The sequence below is a fragment of the Pan troglodytes genome, chromosome X (assembly GCF_028858775.2).
Source record: "Pan troglodytes isolate AG18354 chromosome X, NHGRI_mPanTro3-v2.0_pri, whole genome shotgun sequence".
Lineage (NCBI taxonomy): Eukaryota > Metazoa > Chordata > Mammalia > Primates > Hominidae > Pan > Pan troglodytes.
Genome location: NC_072421.2, coordinates 75203183 through 75224586, shown reverse-complemented (window position 1 = coordinate 75224586; position 21404 = coordinate 75203183).

Below are 21404 nucleotides of genomic sequence, written 5' to 3'. Positions count from 1 at the left end.
GACACAGAAATGCAGAAAGTGTCATTCATATTGAAGTATTTATGGATGAAATCATACGCTGTCTGGGATTTGCTATTAAATTATTCAAAGTAAGAAGGCAGAAGGAGTGGAGGTATAGATGCGATTATTGTCCTTGTGTCGCTAATTGTTAAGCTGGGTGAGGGGTATATTGGTGTTTAATTATACTTTATATATATATATATATGAAATTACATATGAAAATTTCCATAATTAAAAGCTTTATAAAATAAGACTGACATAAAGCAACTATTAGGTTGGTGAAATACAAAGAAATCAATCTTTCTTCTTTCTTCCTTCCTTCTTCAAAGAGTTTTTGAATTTAGTGGGAAGGTGGAAAAGGAAGGGAAGAGGTTAAGACAAGTACATAAATGACTGGAGTACAAGACAGTGTCAAGTGCACAGTGCTGTGTGGATTCAGAAAGACTCATCTGGAGGTTTAGGGCCTGGTTCTGGACTAAGGTGTCCTTTGTAATGAATGGGCCCCAAAGGGAAGATGGGAAGGATTTTGCAAATTCAGATGGACCACTTGCGGGAAGAGGAAAGTTGTAACGAAGCAAGTGGAACAATTTTAATTTAATCTCAAGTGTGTTAAGTGTCTTCCATGTGGTGGACACAATGCTGGGCACTTTCCATCAGTGCTCAGTACCTCAAATGAGTATTGAGTGCCACATGAAATAGTATAAATGAAACTGCTTTGAGAAGCATGTTATATAAAAGATTTAGATGTCTCCATGATGATATAGATTACACACTGATTATGGCAAAGATCATTTCCTCAACAGCCACTTCAGGGTATTTCTGCATTCTCTGTCCCCCAACATTCCCAAAGTCGCCAACCGCAGTTGGCAAATCTGGAGTCCTACTTGATCAAAAGTCAGAGATACAGGTATTCCATTGCCCATCTGGGGCTCTTTTGAGATTAAGCTATCTGATGGTTCTGTTTTAAATAATGTTTCCATGTCAAGCATCTCAGTTGACAGAGCACTTTCAAGAAAGTTATTTTATTTTCACAACCTCATGGAGCAGAAGTTGTCATTATCCCCATATTAGAAATGAGGAAATAGAGGGGGAGGTTAAGTGACTAGTACAGAATCCTAACAAGTAAATAGCAGAGTCATAAATTGATCTCAGCTCCACTGGTGGCAAATTATTCTCAACTCATGGGATTTAGGATTATGCAAAGATTGGCATGTTGAGGACAGTGAAATTTCCCTATAGTTTAGTTTACGGAAAATCCTCAGCAGGATGCAACCTCAGGCCAGAGTAGTACTGAATATATCGGATGAGAGGAAAATGTACGTTAATAAAGAAAGCAAACCTTCCCTGGATTCAGGACATCATTTATAAAGTGAGGATAAGTGCATCCCTTCACAGTGGTATTGTGAGGTATTGGGCACTGATGGAAAGTGCCAGCATTGTGTCCACCACATGGAAGACACTTAACACATTTGAGATTACTTCCTCCTTTCCCAATACCTCACAGGGTTGATGTGAAAAGGATGTGGAAAAACAAAACTGAAGGAAAAAAAAGAGTTCTGACTCAGTCTATAAGCAACCAAAGGCTGGGGGATAATCTGGCAGGCTCTGTTCCTTGAGAAAGGAGACAGTGATGCTAATAATGCTGGTGCTCGCTAACCACCCCCCACCCCATGCCCACACATACCCCTGAGAGATGGGAAAGGATGTCTAGAACTGTTACTCTGCCCAGTTCTTCATTTTCTGGACAATTTACAATTTTTTTCCTTCCTAATTGGTATTCCCTGGGAACGGGCAGGGGGAGCTGTATAGCTAGGCAAATCCTGAAGGTGGCATAACCAATGACATTAGTTGCTCTTACTGAGTATTTATGTAGGTGTGTTAAGTACTGCCCTTGGCATGTTATGTGCATTATCTTCTGTAAACCTTATCACAACTCTAAGAAATACTAGTTAGTTTTTAATTATTTTATTTTATTTTTATTTATTTACTTTTTTAGAGACAGGATCTCACTTTGTCACTCAGGCTAGAGTGCTGTGGCACAATCATGGCTCCCTGTATAGCCTTGAACTCCTGGTCTCTAGAGATCCTCTCACCTCAGCCTCCTGAGTATCTAGGACTACAAGCAGGTACCGCCACGCCCAGTTAATTAAAAAACAATTGTTTTTTGTAGAGATGAGGTCTCACTATGTTGCCCAGGCTGGTCTCAAACTCCTGGCCTCAAGCAATCCTCCTGCCTTGGCCTCCCAAAGTGCTGGGATTACAGATGTGAACCATCACGCCTGGCCTATGAAATCCATTTTACAGATGAGGAAGCTAAGGTCCAAAGAAAATCAATAACTAGTAGCAGAGGCAAGCCTTAAACCCAGTTACTTTTTAAACCTTGGTCTTAAATTAGAGCTTAACCAAAACACTAGACTGCCTCAATCAACTTACTTCAAAAAGAACTTGTATCGCTCCATTGTCTTTTGTTCCTGCCTCCTCTCTCCTTCTGTTTTCTTTGCTTTATGTGGAAAGCAGTATAGTGTAGTGGTTGAACACTCCATCTCTGGTGTTAGACTTCCTGGGTTCATAACCCCAGCTTTAAGCCATTCTAGGTGTTGGAGCCTCAGTTTTCTCTTAGGTATGATGCAGGTGATGATGGTAGTTATCAATTCATAGGGTTGCTGTGAGGTTTGAATAAAATACACAGAATGTACTTAAAGCTGTGCCTGGCACATATTAAGTTGTCATTGTTCTTAATATTATTTACATCCTGCCTGGCCCCAGCCATATTTCCTCCCAAGGTTTCCTCTAACTATGCTCATTTTTTCCTAAGGAGGAGATGAAGTAGATAAGAACACTGGCCACTGGCCTGCTGAGTCACCCGAAAGCAATCAATTCCAATCCTATTAATCTTTCTGTGTGATATTGGGCCAGTCTTGTTCTCTCTGGGCTCTAGAAGGTGTGACTCAGGAACAGGGTGACCACATTGTCAGCTGTGGGTGGGCAAGCAGGTAGTGAGGTAGTGAAGGCCTGGGAAAAACAGGAAATTACTCCTTTGTATAATTCCATTTATTGAGCCTCTTAAGGGCCAGGCACTTTTCTAAGAGCTTTAAATTTAAATCACATCATACCACCATGAGGAAGATGCTATTATTATCCCGATTTTTAACAGATCTGTGAAACTGAGGGCTAAAGAGGTTAAATAACTTGCTCAAGGTCATACAACTAGTATGTGATGGGGCTGAAATTCAGACCTGTCATCCGGCTCTAGAGACCATGCTGTTGATCACTACACTTTTCTGAAGTAGTTGGGGTCTTATTCAAAAGAAAAAGTAGCATAACATGACCCAATCATCTTCTGGAAAAAAAAAATCCATGTTAAAAGAGGAGTATTACCGGGGCCTACTTGAAGGTGGAGGGTGGAGGGTGGAGGGTGGGAGGAGGGTGAGGACTAAAAAACTACCTATCGGGTACTATGCTTATTACCTGGGTGATGAAATAATCTGTACACCAAACCCCCATGACATGCAATTTGCCTATGTAACAAGCCGGCACGTGTACCCTCTGAAACTAAAATAAAAGTTGGAAAAAAATAAAAATAAAGAAAGGAGCAGTCTTTTTCTTATTTTTTTTTTAACCTAGGTGATCTGTATCTAGAGTTTGAGAAGTCTGCGAAAAGTCAGACTACTTTCCCACCCCCAATTCTAGGGCCCAGAGAGGAAAGGAAACCTCTTTGGCTGGGACAAGCCCCCCATCTTACCTGTCTGGTCAGTCTCCTGCAGTGACACTGAGCCACAAATCTCTTTTGTCTCTGGTGTCATTCTCCTGTGAGCCTACCTGTAATGGGGGTGGGTAATGTACCATTAATTCTGGCTGTAACTTGACATTAGTTGGCAGGTGATGATATTTTTGTGAAATGATCTGTTAGTTCTTTGAGAGGAATGGAACACCATGGAATGTGGCTCTAACCCTGGCAACTGGGATCACTGCTCAACCTGATGTGTGTGATATGAATGTGGTCTCAATGGTGTATATCTAGGGCTGGGTGTTGGGGGAGGAGAAGTGAGGGTAGAGACAGACTATCATAATGTTGGTTTTCTCAACACAGATGTGTGCTTATGTTTGTATTTGTGACAGTGTGCAGAAGAATTTCCATATGTCTGTGTAACAGTGAGAGTTGTGGGTTTGAGGTGTGAATAAATGTATGTAAATATGAAAATCTATAGGCAGCCCCTGCTAATAAGAATATACATGACAGTGAAGTTCAGTTCTTTTGAATTCAGAGTCACTTCCTGTTTTTACCTGAAGTGATTATTTTATTCCCTTAGTCTGAAGGAGACAGGGAAGCCAGGTGGGGTCACCTCCAAGGAAACTGAGGCCCCGGTTTCCTTGGAGGCTTGCTGAGGTGGTCTTACACAAAAGAAGGGAAAAAGCAAGATCTTGAAATCAGCTCTTTGCTTTCTGGCTATGGCCTCTGATTAGCAGGACCTCTTCCCTTTTTTGCCTCTCTCACCCTGATATTATTGGCTTTCATCCTATTTCTGGGAGGGGTATGAATTTCATCAGTTACATGCATTTCATGCATCATTATTCACTGCATTTGAAGCTGTAGCGAGGGAAGGGTGTGGCCTGCTCTCAGTGCTGCTGGTGCTACACGTTTCCCTAAGGATAGGATGTATAACCCTTGGAAAGAAAAAAAATCCTGAAAGGTACAAGCTGTGGAACAGAGTTAGCAAGGAAGTGTAGTCAGCAGTCAGTAGTCACCTGAGCAAGTCACTGGGAAGAAATGTACATTCTGATGGAGGCAGACTGTGGTCCTAGCTCTCGCTGAACTCAATGTAATTATTTCTCACCTGTGGGACTCAGTTATCCTAACTGCGAAAAAGGGGTTGGACTACATCAATCTGTCTCAAACTTTTATTTATTTAGTTTTCACTAAAATAACCCTAATGACAGAGGAAAGTGAAAATGAAATCCTCAGCGTGGGTAAGGGAGAAGGGTGGATGGGGTAACCCAAAGCAGCCTACTGCAAACTCCAAGTGTCTTTGAGATCTTGTGTTCTATCCTAAAAATGAGAGCAGTGTTTGCATTCTCCTCCATGATATAGCTATATTTGTTTTAATATAGAAATTTTTAAAATTTCTTATACTCAAGTAAAATTGATACTCCAGAAAAGCATGCCATGTTTATTCTGCGGCTTTGTGGACCCCTTTGGCACACTGCCATGGACCCCCAGGGGTATTCATACACCCGTTTAAAAGTTTGGGAATAGATGATTGAGATTCCTTTCCGCTCTAACACTCTGTGGTTCAATGACCTGGAAATACCTGTGGTGTCTTTGGTAGCTGCTCCCCAGGATGCTGAAGGTTTTTTTTTTTTTTTGATGGCTGTGTTTGAACACTCCATTTTCTAACCATTTATACTAAAAGAATGGAAACCCCTGATTTTTTTCGAGAACGAGTATCTTCAATATGTCTTTGCTGAGCCCCAACTACAGGCTCAGACTTTTGCTAAGTGCCCCTGGGAGAGATCAAGAAGGATGTTTATGGTAGTAATTGTGGAGTCTAAACTAGTTTACATTAAACATTAGGAGTTAAGAGTTGACTGAGTCAAGTGCTAAATTGTGTGGGGTAGATTTTAACAGCGGCAGGTGGTTGAGAAGTAGGAGAATGGTGTGCTTCCTGGAAGAGGTGATACTAGATTGGCGTTTTGAAGAATAAGTATGGTTCAGATAAATGGAGTGAAGGGGGAGTGGCATTCAGCTTGTAGGAGGGCATGAGTAAGGTCTGGAGGCTGTAAGGATTGTGACATGCTTAGGCCTAGGCCAAAGCCCTGCTCAATGGCAAGAGGCATGGAAAGGTGAAATGGGGTCTTTTTCCCTTTGGGCATGAACTATTAGCTACTTATCAGTCCACTGTCATTTTAAAAGAAATTATATTATTATTTTTTATTTACTGTCTTTTTAAAAATTTTATTTGAATAGAAATGGGGTCTCACTATGTTGTCCAGGCTGGCCTCAAACTCCTGGGCTCAAGCGATCCTCCCATCTTGGCCTCCCAAAGTGCTGAGATTACAGGCATGAATGAACCACCATGTCTGGCCTCTTTTTTTTTTTTTTTTTTAATAGGAGGCTGTGACAGTGCTGAATCCCTCATTTCCTGGGACAAAACAAAACAACCTTTAAAAAGGGATTGGGGGCTGGGTGTGGTGGCTAACGCCTGTAATCCCAGCCCTTCGGGAGGCTGAGGCAGGAGGATTGCTTGAGCTCAGGAGTTTGATGCCAGTCTGAGCAACATAACAAGACCTAGTCTCTATGAAAAAAAATTTTTTTAAATTAGCTGGGTATGATGGTGCATGCCTGTAGTCTCAGATATTTGGGAGGCTGAGGTGGGAGAATTGCTTGAGCCCACAAGGTCAAGTCTGCAGTGAGCCATGATCACACCACTGCACTCTAGTCTGGGTAACAGAGCGAGACTCTGTCTCTAAAAATAAATAAATGAAATGGGATTTGGGGGAAAGAGTAGAGGAAAGAAAATATCTAAATGGCCTGATACACTGTCATCCAATCTAATCTGTGATTACATGCACATTTATTCTGTAAACCATTAAATTTCTGGTCTTTTGGGCGCATGTTATTTCCCCTACTGTAACTTATTGGTGAAAGTACATTTCAAAAAACTCTAATTTTGGCTGGGCGCAGTGGCTCACGCCTGTAATCCCAGACTTTGGGAGGTCAGGAGTTCAAGACCAGCCTGGCCAACATGGTGAAACCCCATCTCTACTAAAACTACAAAAATTAGCTGGTCTCTACTAAAAATACAAAAATTAGATGGCATGCGCCTGTAGTCCCAGTTACTCAGTAGGCTGAGGCAGGAGAATTGCTTGAACCCAGGAGATGGAGGTTGCAGTGAGCCGAGTTTGTGCCACTGCACTCCAGCCTGGGCGACCCAGTGAGACTCGGTCTCAAACAAACAAAAACTCTAATGTTGTCTCAGTTAAAACTGGGAAAAAAAAGAATTTTCTCCATATTATTTAAAAATATTGGAAATAGGGTTGGCTAAGGGTGCCATTGTGTCCCTTGGCAGCTGGGGATGGTCATGCCAGAAACTCCTTAGAGTAGAATCTAGGGAGAAAGGCACACCCAAGGGGAACAGAGTTGGTGGCAAGAGGAGGTTTCAGCAACAGGCCCAGAGTAGATTTTAGGCCCAATAGTCAGGGCCAAGGAGGCCTGGCAGCAGGCAAGAGATAGGTGCCCCCACAGGGAGACAGAGACAGCATCCAGGGAGTTTGGCAGCAGGCTGTAGACAAAGGTCTAGGTAGGGATCTGGCATCAAGAAGGACCGGCTGCAAGTAGCAGGGGAACATTACCAATGTGTTAAAAATCCAGATAAAGTAAAAATATTAATATGACTAACAGAAATAAGGAAGAGACAGGAGAGAAAATAGGCAGAAATGGATGAATGCTTGTTCATTCATCTGTCCTACCAGGGAGCCAACTGATAACATTTAAAATTTAACTGTGTGAATTTATTTGAAGGAATCCAATTGCTGGAGAGGACCCAGGTTGGGCAGGGATTGAAAGGATTGGCCAGGAAGCCCCCTTCTCCCCACACACCCTTTCCCATGCTGGAATAATTTGGGTACCTAGGGAACTACAGGGCCTCAGATATTGAGGGAATAAAACAGAAGCCCCATCACAGGAACTGAGTACAAGGCCGGTACCTGTACATAAGGGAAGGGACAAGAGCCCAGTTACTGGACTGCAATTTTGAGATCATAGCTGAGCCAGAAGCCACTTGCTTGAGCCTCAGCTGGTGAGGTATGGATGGAGTTATGTTTTTCACTGATTCAGGGCAGGATGAATCCCAGAATCTGGGTTTGGTAGAGATGGGGGAACAAACCTATAAGTGGGGGTTAGATGGCCTTAGATAGGGTATGGAACTGGAAAATCATCACAGTACTGAAACCACTTTTGCAAAAATTGTATCAGTGAGAAAATAGTGGCAGAGGGGAGATCTGATCTAGCCAATGCCCCCTTTCTTTTAACCTTCAAGCTGCCAAGCTAACTTTGAGAGATATTTAGCTTCCAGTTTCAATGATAATAGCCCTCTCCCAAAACTCAACCACCTTTGTAAAACTAATCAAAGATCACCAGGCTAGGAGGAGGGTAGAAGCCTAAATTCTGTTAAGGTGTAGACATAAACAATTGCCAGCCATTATTCTGAAGGTCACAAGACATGCAACTTCCCCAATTACTCCTGCAGATGACATCACTATTGTAGAACCTAATATTGGCATTTTGACATATCTTTTCAGGTTTTTTTTTTTTGCGTGTCTGATACCAGGCTTCATCTGGATCCTTTGCCAACTGCTCCAGTGGCCCCACCAAGAATCTATTCAGCACATAAGAGGATCATTTGCCATGCCCCTATGATTGCACCCCCCAGCCAAATCAGCAGCGAGCATCCATTGCCTAGCTACCCCACCTTTTCCCCCTGAGTACCTTTGAAAAAAACCTCTAACCTTTGAGCCTTCAAGGAGATAGATTTGAGTAATAACTCTGTTTTCCACAGGGTGTGGCTGGCCTCATGTCAATTAAACTCTTTTTCTACTGCAATGCCGTAAATTGGTTTTGTTTGTGCAGTGAGCAGAAAGAACCCGTTGGGTGATTACAATGCCACCCAGACAAGCTTACATAGCCATACTACCACCTAAAATCTCTGCAGCAGAGTTCAGTAACATATGCTTCCTCAGTTCCCTCAGTTGCTTCTTCCTCCTCACCACCCCAGGAAGGAAGGACAAAACTGTGCTTTCCGGATGTTGGCATCACTGACTCTTGACTGTCTGGACCTCCCCAAGTCTAGGCCTTTCTTGATTAGCATCTCAGGCCCACAGTGGAGGATGAGGTCATCATAATGTGAGATGAGATGACAGTATCATGACTTGGCTGGCCATAAAGCAACTGCTTTTAAAGTTAAATTTTGTAATCTCATAGTTTACCCAAGGGATTGTGGTAATTTAAAGCAATGACCATGAAGCTATTTGTAAAACCATGACTTTCTCCTGAACCAAGTGTGAATTTAGGGGATGGTTGAGGGAGCAGGAGAGGAACAGCTAAGAGCTAGGGGAGGCAAGCAAGACCCAGATGCCTGAGGGGTAGAACCAGCACTCATGGTTTCTCTTAATGTGACAGGGGTCTCCTTTTCTGCAGATATAAAAAGCTTTGTCTTTTCAAGTGCCTTGAAGATTTCCAAAGCAGAGGGTGCTTAACCTACTGACCTCAACATGGAAAAAAAAATAGAAAGAGAGAAAGAAAATCCAAGCAAGAGTTGCTCAGCCTTCTAAACCATAACTGGGGCCAGCTGGCTGCTTGATGGGGCAGGATGACTTGCCCTCCAGCAAGGGTTTGGGGCTTGGCCATCCAAGAGCCTGACAGTCTTGGAATTAGATACACCCCATAACTAGTGGGTCTTAGGCTCTCTTGGAGTACAAGAGTGAATTAATAGAAGGTATGAAATATCAGGTAAAGAGGTGATAAGTACTGGATGTGGAATCACACAGATCTGGGTTTTACTCCTGTCTTTATAATGATATAAAGTGGCTATGTGACATTGGGCAAGTCATTTAATCCTCTCCAATTCCATCTCTTTGGCTGTAAAACTGAAAAAAATAATTGGAGCTATCTCTTAGGTGACTGTGAAACTAAAATGTGATAATATGTGAAACACAGTAGTTTCCCCTTATCCATGGTTTTATTTTCCATGGTTTTAGTTACCCATGGTCAACTACAGTCCACAATGTTAAATGAAAAATTCCAGAAACTAAGGGCCAAAACTCAGAACACTAATGACAAGAAATACTGGCAAAGATGTGGAGGAACAGGAACTCTCATTTGCTGCTGGTAGGAATGCTACATTTTGGGACACTTTGCAATACAATTTGGCAGTTTCTTAAAAAACGAAGCATAATCTTACCACATGATTCAGTAATGGAGCTTCTTGGTTTCTACCCAAAGGAGTTGAAAACTTATAGTCACACATAAATCTGCACATATTTGTTTATTAGCTTTATTCATAATTGCCAAAGCTTGGAAGTAACCAAGATGTGTCCTTCAGCATATAAACTGATAAGTAAAAGAACAAACAAATAAAAAAAACTGTGGTGCATGCAGAGAATAGAATATCATTCAGTGCAAGAAAGAAATGAGTTACTAAGCCATGAAAAGACATGGAAGAAACTTAAATGCATATTACTAAGTGAAGGCAGCCAATCTGAAAAGGTTATATGCTGTATGATTCCAACTAGATGACATTCTGGAAAAGACAAGATTATGGAGACAGTGAAAAGATCAGTGGTTGCCAGGGGCTGGGGGGTGGAGGTGAAGGGGTGGAGCATAGATGATTTTGGGGGCAGTAAAACTACTCTGTATAATACTATAATAGTGGATACATGTCATTATACATTTCTTTAAACCCATGGAATATAACACCAAAAGTAAACCCTAAAGTAAACTATGAACTTCTAGTAAAAAAAAAAAGAAAAAAAGAAAAAAGAAAAAGAAAAATTCCAGAAACAAATAATTCATAAATTTGAAATTGTATGCCTTTTGTGGGAGCATGATGAAATCTCACGCTGTCGTACTGCATCCTGCCTGGGATGTGAATCATCTCTTTGTCCAGTGTATTCACCTTGTCTATGTCACTTAGTAGCCATCTCGTTTATCAGATTGACTGTTGCAGTATTGCAGTGCTCATGTTCAGGTTACTCTTTTTATTAAAATTTCTTATTTTAATTTTTGTGGGTTCATAGAAAGTGTATATATTTTTGAGGTACATGAGATATTTTGATACAGGCATGCAATGTGAAATTATCACATCATGGAAAATGGGGTATACAACCACTCAGGCATTTAGCCTTTGTGTTACAAAACAATTCAGTTATACTCTTTTAGTTATTTAAAAATACACAATTAAATTATTATCAACCATAGTCACCCTATTGTGCTATCAAATGCTGTCTTATTCATTCTTTATATTTTATTTTGTACCCATTAAATATCCCCACACCTTCCCACCCCCAAGAAGTTACTCTTATTTTAATTAATAATGACCCCAAAGCACAAGAGCAGTGATGCTGGCAGTTTGGATATGCCAAAGAGAACCTGTAAACTGCTTCCTTTAAATGAAAAGGTCAAAGTTCTCAACTTAATAAGGAAAGAGGCTGGGTGCAGTGGCTCATGCCTATAATCCCAGCACTTTGGGAGGCCGAGGCAGGCGGATCATGAGGTCAGGAGATCGAGACTATCCTGGCCCACCTGGTGAAACCCCGTCTCTACTAAAAATACAAAAATTAGCTGGGTGTGGTGGTGTGTGCTTGTAATCCCAGCTACTCGGGAGGCTGAGGCAGGAGAATCATTTGAACCAGGGAGTCGGAGGTGGCAGTGAGCCGAGATCGCGCCACTGCACTCCAGCCTGGGGACAGAGCGAGACTCTGTCTCAAAAATAAATAAATAAATAAATAAATAAATAAATAAATAAATAAATAAAATAAGGAAAGAAAAAAATCATACGGTGGTGTTGCTAAGATCTACAGTAAGAATGAATCTTCTATACATGAAATTGTGAAGAAGGAAAAATAAATTTTGTGCTAGTTTTGCTATCATGCCTCAAACTGCAAAAGTTACAGCTATAGTGTGTGATAAGTGCTTAGTTAGGAAGCAAAAAGCATTAAATTTGTGGAAGACAATAGAAACGTGCTCCTATTGATAGCATTCAGGTCCAGTACTATCTGAGGTTTCAGGCATACACTGGGGATCTTAGAACACATCCTTGCAGGTAAGAGAGGTACTACTGTATATGATATGTAAGCTATATGGCCTACATATGTAGTCTGAAGGTTTCACAGTGAGTTAGTAACACACAGTGTTATGTATGCCAGGGACCCTGTGGTTTGACATTATTGGGTCTTTTGATTCTTTTTCATTCCCATAGTTGCTCATGATAGCAAAGTTTATGAGGAGTGGAATGAGGTAGGTTAGAGTTACTTTGCAATAGAGGAATGTTTTGTGAATGCTGCTCTGCTCTTGCCTGACTTTTCCCCTTCTATCCACACATTATCTTTTCAAAGGATGAGAAGCAGCATGGTATGGAGCAGAAAGAGTCAGAGAAATGGGGTCCTATGGTCTATGTTCCCTAGAAGTCAAATGTTGAAACATATTCACTAATGTGGTAGCATTGAGAGGTGAGGTATTTAGGAGGTAATCAAGTCATGAAGGCAGAGCCCTCATGAATGGGACTAGTGACCTGATAAAAGAGGTTGAAGGAAACACCCTAGGACCCTCTTGCCCTTCACCATGTGAGAACACAGCATTTAAAGCACCATTTTGGAAGCAGACGCTGGGCCCTCACTAGACACTGAACCTGGTGGCACCTTGATCTTGGAATTGCCAGCTTCCAAGACTGAGAAATAAGCTTTATAACATATAAATTACCCAGTTTGTGGTATTTTGTAATAGCAGCAGGAATGGACTAAGACATAGAGCTTGAACCCCAGCTGTGTCACTTATAGGCCATGGAACCCTGGATGAGTCAGGTAACTTCTCTGAGCTTTACTTTCCTTGAAGGGACTTTTTTTCTTTAATAATTGAAAGAGATGTGTGTAACATGCCTGGCTCTTAAATATACAGAGAGGATTTTTTCCTATTAATCATTGTCCAGAGATTTTAGATTTTTAAAGATGTGTGGGTTAACTAAGACAGTGAAATACTCCATGATTTCAAGGATTTGAGATGTAAATTTTTTCAAGATCCGCCTTGAGAGATCATGCCACAGAAAATCCTTCTCAATGTGGATTCTACAAATCCACAAGTTGTAGATCTCCTCGTCTGACATCCAGATATCCTGTTTGCCTACATGACAAAGACTGCTGTTTGCTACTGAATTGAGTATTTTCCCTTCAGAATTTTTGTGGCTCCTGGGATTTTTCAGAGATTTATGGAGATTCTAACATTAGAGCTCCTCTTTTGCATTCTTAAGGTACTGTGGTGAACTGACCTGAACTGATTTGGTTATGTATAACTATTAAGTTTAATGGGTAGGTCTCAGTAGTCACTAATAATTGGAGGAAAGCAAGGGGGTTAGCTACCTTCCCACAACCTTGCTGCCAGTTTTGAATAAAAGCAAATGTCAGACCAAAATCTGCCACACATATAAACATTTATTAGCAAGAATGCACAAAACAGTTTATAAAACCTGTTGTAGAAGCTTGATGATGTTTCAGATCTCAGGGTTTTTTTTTCTTGCATGAAAGGCTCACCTGAAGAAAATGTGATAATATTCCAGCCACAGATTCAATTAACCACTTATTGAGGTCAAGGGACTGAAAATTATCTGGATACAGCAGTAGGACCCAGAACCTTTTAGGGATTAGGTTGAGAGTGCCATCCCTAAAAGTAGGAGCTATTAGATTTTTATACCCTGTTCAAGCTAAAATATTCTAGTCTGACTACATAGTTTGAATACCATTAACGTCACCAATAAGAACCCATTTTAACAACCATTGCATACATTAACAAGCCACGGTTCTCACCAATGAAAACTTATTTCTAACATTTATTATGCTAATTATTATAGCCTTCAGCATTAATAGCAAATAGTTATAGCTAGCCATCTCTGGAGCGTGGTTTTGGAGTGAGAGGTCTTGAGGTCTTTTTTTTTTTTTTTTAAGAGATAGATAGGGTCTCATTCTGCGAGTGCAGTGGTGTGATCATAGCTCACCATGGACTAGAACTCATGGACTCAAGTGATCCTCCTGCCTCATTCTTGCTAGTAGCTGGGACTACAGGTGCATGCCACCACACCCGATTTAGAAGTCTTGATCAAGGTAACTGACTACTCAAAGAGTGTATATTTAAACTAATCATGTGGAATATCACACTGTCTCTGCTTCAGTATTTTAAAGTAAATTATAGACATCATAACAGGTACCCCATTCTGATGATTGGGAGATCAATAGAAACTGAAGAGCAGGAAATCTTTAGGTTTTCAATATGAGTGAAAAAAAAGAAATGTGAAATCAGTACCACCAAGGCTACTGGAGTATAGCCTCCTTAAGATAACTCTACTCTAAAAATCAAGCAAGAGCCTCTGGCTTTCCTAAGGCTCCTTGGCTTCTGCCATGGTTTTTCTTTCCCCAAAGGCAATTGTTGCTCAGTCTGTGGACAGTTTCTGGAATGCTAAACGCTCGATGGTTGGGCTCTGCTAGGATTAATGATTTCTCACCTCTGAGGCTTCTCCTCTAGAGAGTGGTGTCTGATATGGGTGGAGCTCCCCATATGCCAGATGTCCTGTGGTGACAACTGCTGGCAGCTGATTGCTCAAGAACTAAGCTGTGCACTTTTCAACTAAAAGAAAGAGCCACGTGCTCAGTGCAATTCAAGACTCCAGGCCCGTCTTTAAGGCTGGAAGAGCTCTACTGAGGCCTGCGCCCTCTGCTTCTGCAGTTCCTTCAATGTGCTGTGATGCCTCCTACAGGCCCTCTCAATCAATTTATTAAGTCACTGGCAAATTTCCCTAAATTAAAAGTGGGTGCAAGATAAAAAGGAGCAAGCTACTGAAACATGTAACAATTTGGATGACCCTCAAGGGAATCATGCTGAGGGAAAACAGCCAATCCCCAAAGGTTGCTATGATGTATTATTCCACTTCTATGACATTCTTGAAATGACAAAATTACAAAGACAGAGAACAGATTAGTGGTTGCCAGGGATTAGGGAAGAGAAGAGAAGTGAGGCAGGTGTGGTTATATTATAATAGGGCAACATAAAAGATCCTTGTGGTGACAAAACTTTTCAGCATCTTTACTGTAGTGGTGGATACGTGAACCTACACAGGTGATAAAATAGCATAGAATGAAACACATGAAACACGCACACACACACACATGCACACAAATAAGTACAAGTAAAACTGGATAATTTGTTACAAGATGGGTGAGTTATATCAGTATCCTGGTTGTGATAATGTACCACAGTTTTGCAAGATGTTACCATTGGGAGAAACTAAACTATACAAGAGATCTCTCTGCATTATTTCTTACAGGTTATCAAATAAGATCTCAAAATAAACATTTTAGGCTGGGAGCTGTGGCTCACGCCTATAATCCCAGCACTTTGGGAGGCCCAGGCGGGCAGATCATTTGAGGTGAGTAGTTCGAGACCAGCCTGACCAACATGATGAAACCCCGTCTCTACTAAAAATACAAAAAAATTAGCCGGGCATGGTGGATCATGCCTGTAGTCCCAGCTACTCAGGAGGCTGAGGCAGGAGAGTCCCTTGAACCCAGGAGGCAGAGGTTGCAGTGAGCCGAGATAGTGCCACTGCACTCCAGTCTGGGCAACAGAGTGAGACTCTGTCTCAAAAAACATTTTTTTTTAAAATTAAAAATAGGTGATTGTGGTGATGATTATACAACCCTATATATATACTAAAAAATATTGAAGGACTGGGCGTGGTGGCTCACGCCTGTAATCCCAGCACTTTGGGAGGCCGAGGTGGGCAGATTGCCTGAGCTCGGGAGTTCAAGACCAGCCTGGGCAACACGGTGAAATCCCGTCTCTACTAAAATACAAAAAGTTGGCTGCGCGTGGCAGCGTGCACCTGTAATCCCAGCTACTAGGGAGGCTGAGGCAGGAGAATGGCGTGAACCTGGGAGGCGGAGCTTGCAGTGAGCTGAGATCGCACCACTGCACTACAGCCTGGGCGACAGAGCGAGACTCCATCTCGAAAAAAAACAAAAGAAAAAGAAATATTGAATTCTGCACTTGTAAATGGATGAATTGTGTGGCATATAAAATATATTTCAATAAAACTGTTTATCAAAAGTGAGTACAAATATTTCCAGAGAGGCTAAGGAATCAGGGTGAATTCCTGGCCCATAAAGGACAACCCTGGAGGTAGAATTGTTCTTTTGTTCAAGGGGACTGCAATCCTCTGCCTTCCTCAACCTTTCCCTTTTCCCATTCTGAGCCAATCCTAAATGAGGTATGGGACAACTCAGCTGCTTCAGCCCACTGGTGACAGGAGTGAGCCACAAGAAAGACTCAGGTACCTTGCAGCCCTCAAGTTGCAGCCCTTTTCTCTTCCCCACTGCATGACCCAGTTCACCTGCCTGAGTGTCTTCTCTCTGCTTGGACTAAGGTGTATTTGATTGGGGCCCTGGTTCCCGGCCTAGCTCTTGCTAAGTTCCTCCTCTGGAGGCTGAGTGCTTTTCCCTGTCCTCCCCTACCACCTCTGGGCTGGTTAGTTATGATGCACAGGTGGCCACACTCAGCCATTTCTGACAAGAGGTCTGGGTTTACCTCACCTGGGCTTAAGGAGGTTTTTTGTTTTTAGGAAGGAGGCTTAGTTTAGCTGTCACCATCATAACCCATCAAATGGTCAGGCAACTAACAATGTGCTAAAGCAGATAGGTAGACAAGATTGGCCAGTGATATTTGCCAATTTTCTCATCGCTCAGCAAGTTGCTCCATGTTTGACAACAGGAGTCAGTCTTGCTGTATTATTATTATTATTGAGACAGGGTCTCACTCGTTCACCCAGGTTGGAGCACAGTAGCACGATCTTGGCTCACTGCAACCTCTGCCTCCTGGGCTCAAGAAATCTTCCCACCTCAGCCTCCTGGGTAGCTGAGACTACAGGTACGTACCACCATGCCTGGCAAATTTGCTGTATTATTAAAAAGACAAAATCTCAGGACATTGATTCGCTGTCTACATCTATATTCAACTGTCACTTCTGCTGTTATCAGTATTTCTGCCTCCTCATAATTTGCTGTTTCTCATTTTCTGTGGCTACAGAAACAATAAACACACTTGTAAGGATTTAGTCTGAAGTAAAGAAATTGGCTCTCAGGAAGATTCTTTTATGAGTAAAGCTGGCAAACTTTATTGTATGTATGCTGACATCTTTTTGACTTCCTGGAGGCCCACTCCCTCTTATTTTTCCCTTCTTACTTCTTTATTCTCAGCTTTGTTCCAGATATGTGAGATTGCCAGAGAAGTGACCTCTGGATGATGAGGTGTTAGTTGGGTTCTGGAGAGTGGCTCTCACTTTGCTTCAGCAGTTTTCTTGTTGGCTCAGGCCTCCTTCTCCTTTGGGGCCAGCGAAGCCCACTGCTCTAGGTTAAAGACAGGAGGTGGGAGGTGGGAGTTGAGTAGCAGAGGTGTAGACATAGTCTTAGCCCAGTCTAGGAGACATTGAGAAGAGGCCAGTGATGGATGGTGGGGTGGGAAATGTGACATTTTCCTCTTTGAATATAATGAGACCATTTGGAATAGATATTTTTCTGCCAAACTATCTGCTTAAGCCCCCTGGGGAATGGCAGAGGGAACTAACATCTGCCAAATATACAGGTCAGACAGCATATAGACTGGGCTGGCCCAGCAATTCCTTCAAACCAGTGGAAGTCCAGAGGTTCCAGAGCCTGGGCCAGGTATCTGGGGAGAAAAGAAGGGTAGGCCCAAGGGAGACTAATGAGACAGAGAGAGACTGTGTGTGTGTGTGTGTGTATGTGTGTGTGTGTGTGTGTGTGTGTGTCTGAGACAGGGCAGAAGGTCGAGGTGCAGGGGAGAGAGAAGAGAGGGAACCAACTTGTACTGTAACTTATGGTGACAACGCATCCTGGGATGGAACATTGTTCTTTTTCAAACATTGACTCAGCCATCTTTTGTTTTTTCTTCCAAATCTTTTCCTTACTTTTTCTCTCCCACTTCTTCCTCTCCTTCCCTTCCCTCCTCCAGGATAGTGGAGAACATCTGGGAAGATGGAGTGGCCCATTGCTGGAGCAGTATCTTTGAAAACAGAAGAGACTATCATCTTGCTGCCCCTCCTGTTTTGCAATTCTAACATCCATTCAGGACCTGTTTGTGTCTCTCCTTCCTGTTCATTTTAGGAGGTTGAATAAAAGCACATGAACTGCAACTCTCTCCTCTGATAACCCTGTTTCTCTGTGTTTTTCCCTGAGTCACTGGGGAGAATCACACATCTTTTTGGATGGAGCACTTGGCTGGAGGTGGAGGACCTGGCTCATGTTCCTAAGCTCTACTATATATTTTTGATGTGACCTTCGGCAAGTTCCTGTCCTCTTTGGGGCCTTAGCTTCTTTTTCAATAAGTATGATAAAAGAAACGGAAAACTTTTGGAGGTGGCACTCAAAAGTGATGTTAATTAGAATACTTGGGCTTCTGAGATCTTCCTAGCTCTTGCCACCCCGCTTCTTACCTCTGTTCGTCCCAGGCATCAGTTAGTTAACCGAAAAGCCACACCCAAGAATATGGTCCCAGTAGAGGAGTTGAGTTATTTTTTCACTTCTTAGTGTAAAAGATATAATCACAAAGAGTCCTCAAGTAAGAAGAGGGCAGGAGTAGGGTTCTGGAAGCATAGGCATTTTGTGGATAAAGGCAAATACTTATCCCTCCGAACTTTCCCGACCCCTTCCATTCAAAGGTTCAGGATGAAGTGTTTGAATTGCTGTTAAACAGGGAATTTGGCCCAGAAGCAGCCCATTTCCCGAGTGGTAGTTGGGGGTGGGGAAACTGTTGGTCTGAATAGGATATACAGTTGGCTATACTGGGTGGGGTGGGGATCTGTGGGCCCAGTCCTCCTTCCCTTAAGACTGGGCATCTAGCAGCAGGGTTGTGGGTCCACTTTGTCTTGTCCAACTGTGAAAGTAGCAAGAATGGGAGCCTCTGCAAGGGGCTGCAGCTGCCTTCCAAGGAATTTCAGTGATATCTGGGAGTACAGAGGCTGAGTCATATTTTGGGATAGGATTGTGTTTTTATACCCGCAATGCAGGGTGTTGCCATAATATTAATCATTATTATGGTTAAAAACAAATAAACTCATCCTGCAGTTATGACAAATCTGTGTCTTGGCTCTTTCTTGCCCTTACATTGTCTTTCTTTTAGCTTCTGCCTTAAGAAACCAGAGATTAACCCCATATAGCCAGAATAAGCAACTGTCTTTCTAACATCATTTCAGGAATACAGGTTAAGTATCTAATTTTTAAAAATCTTCCATATTTATGTACTAAGACCTACAATACCATCCTGTCAAAATGCAAATGCTGCTTAAGCTTCATTAGTTACTTTGATGTTAATATTACTGGGCCATTAATATTGTTTCCTGAGAGAAGGAGATTGGGTGAAAGGAGAGACCACAAGGGTCCTGGACATCTGACCAGGGAGAGAGAGGCCACAGAAAGGATATAGAGGCACCAAAGACAAATCACCAACCTGTCAATTTTTCCATGGACCAGTTGTAGACACAGGTCATGGCTACAGCAGCAGGGGGTCTGTGATTGTGGAGAAAGGTAAGGAGGGAGGAGTAAAAGGAAGATTCACTGAAGTTTGAGGAGCCATTCCCTCAGCGTGGGCCTCAGGTTCTGGCTCTAGAGCAATAGACTCTGACCTTACAAAAGGAGAAAGATGCCTGCTTGTGTGTGTGGGCTGTTTCAGGTGGATCCCATGGGCCTTGGACAGTTTCTGTGGGTCAGGCCTTGGCTTCAGAGCCTTGAGTTCCTACAAAGTTGACAGAGGCTGAACCAGCTGGGGAACTGCTAGGTATCTGGCAGGAGCGGGAAGAGCCCATCAGGACTTGGGCTCAGTGAGAGACCTGAATACTGGGGCAAAGAGTGCCTTCAGAATGTAGCCCACTCTGTTAGCCTAGGTCCCCAACCTAATCTTACCTAGTGACCAAGAAATGCACTTTGCTCTTTTCTGGACCCCATTCTATCTTGACCAAATCAGAAAACAGGCTCATTGCTGCCCTACATATCTTTCACCTGGGCTTCGATGAAAGCAGATAAGCTAGGGTGGAGAGTCTCCAGTTATGGTCTCAGCAACCATCTTCCTGTCATTTTCTCCACCGCTTTCCTGCATGTACTGTCATTTGGGTTGTGGCAAAAATGGCATCTCCTCAGAGACTGTCTCTCACTCTCCTAGTTAGATAGCTTCTCCCATCTCCAGCCATATCACTTCACTCTGGTTATTGTCTTCATAGCACCTATCACCATCTCAAATTGTCATTTGGTTTGTTTTGTTGTTCATTATCTCTCCCATCTCCCTGTGCCATGCTGTGTGTGATTCATGAAGCAGGGGCTGACTGCATTTTGGTCCCCCAGTCTATCCCCTAAATCTGGCAGAATTGGGTAGGCCTCTTCTCTGCTCTGTCTCCTGAGTACAACCTACATGTCCTCACTTTGTACCTTTGCTCAAAGTATTTTTCCTCTCTGGAATGTCCTCTTCCCTGTCCACTGAATCCTTCTTGTCCTGAAATGCTGGATTTAAATCCCACCCCCTCCAGAAAGGCCTCCCTGATTACCTCAACTGACAGAGAGCTTTTCCTTCTCTGACTGCTACAGCCTTGACTGTGTTTGCTACATATTTTGCTATTTCTGTTTTCACTGTCTTATAGTCCTTTCCAATTTTTTCCCTTGCATTCGTCTTTTCTCTCCAGATTGATTGTGTCCACAATACTTTTGTACTTCTGAAGAGGTCTAGCTCTTCTGTCTCACCTCAAGATAAAAATGGGGTTGTGGCCAGGTGCAGTGGCTCACACCTGTAATCTCAGCATTTTGGGAGGCCGAGGCAGGCAGATAACTTGAGGTCAGGAGTTCGAGACCAGCCTGGCCAACATGGTGAAACCTCATCTCTACCAAAAAATACAAAAAATAGCTGGGTGTGGTGGCGTAAGCCTGTTGTCCCAGCTACTAGGGAGGCTGAGGTGGGAGAATCGCTTGAACCCAGGAGGCGGAGGTTGCAGTGAGCTGAGATGATGCCACTGGACTCTGGCTTGGGAGTGTAAAAACAAAATGAGTTTGGTTGTGTCCATCCAGTGGTACAGATGACATAGCAGGACACAGGAAATAGTTTCTCCTTGTGTGATCCAAGGGTCCTGAAGCAGCTCTCATTTAAATACAGATTCCCAGGCACCACCTCCGCAGCTTCAGAATGTGTTATCTAGGGTGGGGCTCTGAAATCTGCATTTTCTTTAAAATACACAAAGTTTGAGAACCAGCAATTTAGGGAGACCCGGTTTCATCCTTGGTCAACCACTAACCAGGTATGTGACTTTGCGTGGCTCACTTGTCTTCTCTGGGCTTCTGTTTTCTCATATCTAGGATGACGGGGTTGGGCAATGTGACCCCTCAATTCTAAAATTCAGCAAGTTTATGTTCTGTAAACTTCTGGAAGGTAAATTCCTTGCCCTACATGTCTTAGAATCTCTAGCATATTCAAGTATAGTACCTTAAATACAGTAGGTGCTTAACAAACACTGGATGAATGAATGGATGGAATGAGTAGCTGGGAGGCAGGGTAAGGGGTGCTCACAGCAATTCAGAGACAATACTGCAGTGGAGCACAG